Raw genomic sequence first — 6,274 nt, 5'->3', positions numbered from 1 at the left:
CCAATACTGTTCTACAATACTGTTCTACAACAGCTTGATGGTGCAGCTCGTGACGTGTCTGGATTGGTTGTTAAATGTCTTGCTCCTCTGGTGAAGAAAATTGATGAGGCATACACACACAGACACACAGACACACACACACACACATATATATATATATATATATATATATATATATATATATATATATATATATACACACACACGCACACACACACACACACACTATTATTCAACTTGGTCAATACGTTGTTACGAAAGGTAGACACTAAACAATAAAAATAACATTAAGCCCCCTACAATCTAACACCCTTTGATTATTTTAAATAACAAACCTCTCCCATAATGCAAGTTGTATCATTACTTCCAATTTTTTTCTTTTGTGAAGGATATTGCTATAAATATAATTGGGTAGAAAAGATTTTTGAAAGTAGGATGCTATAAATTATAATAGAGTAATAGACAGACAAATGAATGAATGGAAGTTTGTTGAGTTTTGATATATTGTGCACTGTAGGTGCTTGATTTGGAGTATCTACATTCTCTGCGTGTGGTTCACCGTGATCTAAAACCGGATAATTTATTGATTGCACATGATGGTCATATTAAGGTAGTTTATCTATATATCTATTATAAGTTGCTTCTGGGTTTTGGTTTTGGTTATAAACATACAAATAACTATTCGGTAATAATTGTTTTGTGTTTTGTGAGCAGTTAACAGATTTTGGGCTGTCAAAGGTTGGTCTAATTAACAGTACAGACGATTTATTTGGTCCAACAGTGAGTGGCATATCACTATTGGGTGATAATGAGACTCAGTTATCTCTCTCATCTCCATCTCCATCTCCATCTCTATCTGCCACTGAGACTCAGCAAAAAAGACGCAAAAACTGCTTTGCTGTTGGAACTCCATACTATTTTACATCCGAGATTCTTTTGGGAACTGGACATGGTTTGTTCACAACTAACTTGATATAATAATGACATGAATTGCTTATAAAATCTCATGCATTAAAATGTTTTATTCAAATATCTTTCAGGTACATCAGCGGATTGGTGGTCTGTTGGTGTAATACTATTTGATCTGATTGTTGGCATTCCTCCTTTCATTGCAGAGCACCCTCAGGTGGGGTTGGGGTCCTACTTTCACTTCTTTGTTAGTTGCTGTAATCTTACCTTTTCTTCACTATTTTTTACATGATATTTTACTGACAGAAGATCCTAACCAGAGACTTGGAGCTAGGGGAGCAACCGAGGTTTACTTTCTTCTTTTTCTTGATCAATATTAATCATTGTGAACAGGAAGCTGAATAATTTGATAAATGCAGGTGAAACAACATCCGTATTTTAGGAATATTAAGTAGGATACCCTTGCTAGGCAAAAGGTGCATGAAATACATTAATTATTAAACTTTGTTTGATCTAATCATTTAAAAGAAAGTAGAAAATAGAAATAGTTATGTTTTGTGCCAGGTTACATTTGTGCCTTCATCAGAGAGTGCACTGGACACAAGTTATTTCACAAGTAGGTACTCATGGAATAACTCAGAGCATGTATATGCAACAAGTGAAACAAAGGTCTCTAAGACCGATGATTGATAGCTTTATTTCAGTTTATATAGCCACAAGTGGTACCTGTATTCAACTCTTCCTCCTACCATGTTCTGCCACGACCCAACTATACCTACACCTCTTGCCTTCTTCTATGTTTTATTAATCTTTCAAAGACACGACTTTTAAACTAGACATCGAAGATGAGAACTCGGTCAAAGCAGGAAACTGATTTTTGGTTGGGATTTAAAGGCCTGCCACCACCTCCTCCATCTGAAGAGATAATCATAAATTAATAGAGATTCATGTTGTTTTTTACTTCAACACGTCTATTTTTACAGTTTACGAATTCCCTTGTTGAATTTCTAATTTTAATAATGAATTTTCAACATATATTTTTTTTTATTTTGTTCTGGAAATCAAGTAGGAGGTTTTTGGTGGTTGAGTACTTTCAAAAATAGCTAAACAAAGGGACCAAAAATTAAGAGGAGGATTTGAAGACCCATAATGACTAAAATGCCCTTGCTAACTTACATGGATATAGATCCCTTGGCTCTCTCAGAGGTGGTTGCTTTTGGAGTTGAGCCTTATGAGCATTTGGAACGCATGGAGAATGAGTATGAAGCCTTGGCTACTATAAAGTGTAAGGCATCTTATTGTTTTCCAATAGTGTACCCACCTGCAGTTGATTGGTGACCGATTCGATTTTTTATTTTTCAGTTTTTCATAATTGTGTTCTTATTGATGTGTTCAGGTTAGGGCTTCCAGTTCAATTTTGGGCTTTATCTCTACATTTCTATTTAACAGTTTCAAGCAAAAGCACAAGAAACAGAGCATCTTTCCTATCACTTTTAAGGTATCTTAGAACTCCTAATTTTCAAGATTTGTTCTTATTCATTCAGGATTTATGAAATTAGATAATATGTTGTGTCATATAATTGGAAATTTTACAGGTGTACCATGTTGGAAAGGAGGCAACAGTTGTATTGCAGCTTAAAGGTGATTGTTCTCTTGGTTACCTCCATATCGTGTAAGCCTTTAACCGTCTTCTACTATTAATCTGTTACCCATCTCCCTTTTCTCTGTATCCTTTTATCATTCTTGAGAAATTGACACCTTGTCTGGCTTCAGACCTGGAGCTTAAACAATTATTTTGTCAAACTACTTACCCTCGATCTATGTTTGACAAGATTACCAAACTAAAGGAAATAGACATCAGATATTAGGTATTCGATTTTGCTTCTATTTTGCATTTTTTTTTGTTAATTTCGCTTCAGGCCCGGATTCCATAAACCCGTCGTCACCAGCATGACGTCTAATTGATCAAAAACACAGTTTGATATGGGATCCAACAAATTGATTTTTGTATTTTACTCTGTAGCTGCTCACCAAAGAAGAAGGTTTAGAAGTATACGAGGACATGATATTGGGGAAAGCTTTCGAGGACATGTGTGCTCAGATGTATTACAGTGGGGAAATGTTTGGTTTTGTCCATTTATACAATGGGCAAGAAGCTGTTTCTCAGGGTTCATCAAGCTGTTGAAAGAAAGAGGATAGTGTTGTGAGCACCTACCGTGATCATGTTCATGCTCTAAGCAAGGGGGTGCCTGCTCGTGTTGTGATGAGTGAGTTGTTTGGGAAGAAAACAGGGTGTTGTTGTGGTCAGGGTGGATCCATGCACATGTTCTCTGCTGAACACAATGTTCTTGGAGGGTTTGCCTTTATAGGAGAAGGCATCCCTGTTGCCACAGGTGCAGTATTCAGTAGCAAGTACAGGAGAGAAGTGTTGAAAGAAGCAGATTGTGATCATGTGACATTGGCATTCTTTGGAGATGGGACCTGCAATGATGGGCAGTTCTTTGAGTGTTTGAACATGGCAGCTCTATAGAAATTGCCTATCATATTTGTGGTGGAGAACAATTTGTGGGCAATTGGGATGTCCCATCTGCGTTCAACTTCAGATCCAGAAATCTGGAAGAAGGGTCAAACTTTTGGGATGCCAGGTGTCCATGTTGATAGCATGGATGTGTTGAAGGTGAAGGAGGTAGCAAAGGAGGCTATTGGGAGAGCTAGGAGAGGAGAAGGCCCAACTTTGGTTGAATGTGAGACTTACAGATTCAGAGGACACTCTTTGGCTGATCCTGATGAGCTTCGTGACCCAGGTGAGTTGCTTTTAGTCTTTTACTCTTGTATATACGTAACATTGAAATTTGTTGTGTTTGTATATTTGTATTGTGAATTGCAGCTGAGAAGGATCATTATGCAACAAGGGATCCAATAACAGGATTGAAGAAATACCTGACTGAAAACAAATTGGCAAGTGAAGCAGATTTAAAGGCGATAGAGAAGAAGATAGATGAGGTGGTTGAGGAAGCTGTAGAGTTTGTAGATGAAAGCCCGGCTCCTTCAAGAAGCCAACTGCTGGAAAATGTGTTTGCAGATCCAAGAGGGTTTGCAATTGGACCTGATGGAAGTTACAGGTGTGAAGATCCTAAGTTTATTGAAGGCACTGCTCAGGTCTAGTCTATTGCTAAGCTTTTGTTTCTTTTCTTCTCATGTTGTCTATCTTATTATTATTATTATTATTATTATTATTATTATTATTATTATTATTATTATTATTATTATTATTATTATTATTATTATTATTATGAATTGTTAATCATATCGGTTACATAGAGTTATATATGATTCTGTTTTTGTTGTTTTAATGGATTCCTTTTGATTAGCTCGCTTTTATTGTCAGTGTCTTGTTTATCTAAAATTAACCAGTTAAAAAGAAATCGATGTGTGAGCTGCTTTTTCTTGTTCCAGAATAGATTTGTTAAGTTCCATTTAGATGTTTTTTATTAGATACACAAAAAAATAATAATAAATAAATAAATAAATCACATTTTGGAAAAGAATGATGGAAAAGCTTGATGGGTATTTGTTGGGAGAAAGGGTAAAATGGTCATTTGCTTTCATACTGTCTGGAACAGTAGTTGGTTTGTAATTTTCAAAGTATAATGTCTTGATATGAAACAAAAGAAAGTACAATTTTGTAATTGGATGGACATTAAGTACATCTCCTGCAATTTGTCCATTTATTTATATTCTCGCATCATTCATTATATGGCTGGAAACATATTGAGCAGTTGGGAACTACTAATGGAAAAGATTATTGGTTGTGCATCAACTATCTTGGATGAAACCATAAAAAGAAAGTCTGCATCCCTGTAGCCTTTACTGATACAAATCTCTTTTATTAAGAAAAGAAATTCATAATTTTATTCCTAAAAATAACTAGAAAGTTATCTTTTATATTAAAATCTTATTTGGGTTCTAATGAGTTGTATTATGTTTAATTTTGTGTATCTGTAAATAAAAGTCCTTTATTAAAAAAATTTCATTCCATCCCTATTCCATGATAACCAAACATTACGTTTGTGTTTGATATTTGCATGTAACGATTGGTTGTACACTTGATAGGTTTGTTACTTCACTTGTGTGGTGAAAGTTGCTGATGTAGCTGCTATTCTAAGGACTAAAAGTCACAATCTATTCCGTCAATTAGGATTGAGGCATATATTTGTAGTTCCACGTGCTTCTCGTGTGATTGGCATGATCACTAGAAAGGACTTGATATTTGAGGTATCTCTATCTAACTTTTGTATATGTAATATATTTATTATGCCATTGAGTTTGTTTTATGAGAAATTACAACTTATGATAAGGTGATCACATAGAGAGCGGATGCCTCTAGCATAGAGTGTTGTGCTTAGAGCAAAAGATTTACCAAAAACAGAAACCATACTCAGTGATCACATAGAGAGCAGGTTGTTTGGAAAACTGAAGCAGGAGATACTAGAGCGCGCAAGGTTCTATGTGAAAACTTATGATAAGGTGAATGGTGATGTTATAATCCCAAAAACAGAAACCAAGAGATTATTTAAGACAACTCCATACCATACATTGTGAATGAACAAAGTATATATCTTACATTTTCTTTATTATCAGGTTCCTGGAGCAGAAGCACTTGTTGTCAGAGTGGTCTCTTCTGTGGATAAGAAGTTGGAAGTCAAGAAACAATTTCTTGAGATCTTTCAAGAGGAAAATTACCCTTTGGAGTTTGGGTATAAGTCTAAGGTATTTCAACTGCAAGCAACGTACCACTTTCGTTGATTTGTTTATTATAGCATCTCTTCCTAAAATCTACTGAAATTCCAAACAGCTATCATTGGATGGATTTTTCAAAGTTTAGTGACTTAATAAGAAAAAAAAATAAAAAGTTCAAATTACGCAATCCGTTATCTTGTGGTTCTGGTATGTATGTGAATCCCTAAACTAGGCTTTTCTTGTTTTAGGTAGTTCTGTTGTTTCAGTAAATTGAAGGTGTAGAAGTGTGTCTATTTATTATGTATGTTCAAGAATTTGGAGCAGAGTGTCCGCAGCCAAATCATCGGCATGTTTATCTTTCTTATCTGGATTCAGTCAAGTACTTCAGGTCTGATATTAAGGCTGTGACAGGGGAGGCTCTTCCAACATTTGTATATCATGAAATTAAGACTGTGACAGGGGAGGCTCTTCGTACATCACTTGTTGAGGTAATCTTTATCTGGATTCTAGTAAAATTAAGTCAAACCTAATTTAACTTTTGATTCTAAAGACTAAAACAAGTTTAAATTTTGATGTGAATATGTTAGGATGCATTGAATCAAACTTTGAGAATTATAGCTCAAAA

At 35.2% G+C, this 6,274-nt stretch overlaps 1 pseudogene; it reads left to right on the top strand.

The window, feature by feature from the left end:
- Window positions 1-2,067: 2,067 nt before the first annotated feature.
- LOC145059635 (pyruvate dehydrogenase E1 component subunit alpha-3, chloroplastic-like) lies at window positions 2,068-4,149 on the top strand (annotated as a pseudogene).
- The last annotated feature ends 2,125 nt before the right edge of the window (window positions 4,150-6,274 follow it).

Source organism: Lactuca serriola, chromosome 6, assembly GCF_051521515.1.
Source record: "Lactuca serriola cultivar US96UC23 chromosome 6, Lser_US96UC23_V15, whole genome shotgun sequence".
Classification (NCBI taxonomy): domain Eukaryota; kingdom Viridiplantae; phylum Streptophyta; class Magnoliopsida; order Asterales; family Asteraceae; genus Lactuca; species Lactuca serriola.
The sequence above is the reverse complement of the archived record's forward strand: the minus strand, read 5'-3'. Positions and strand labels throughout refer to the sequence as shown.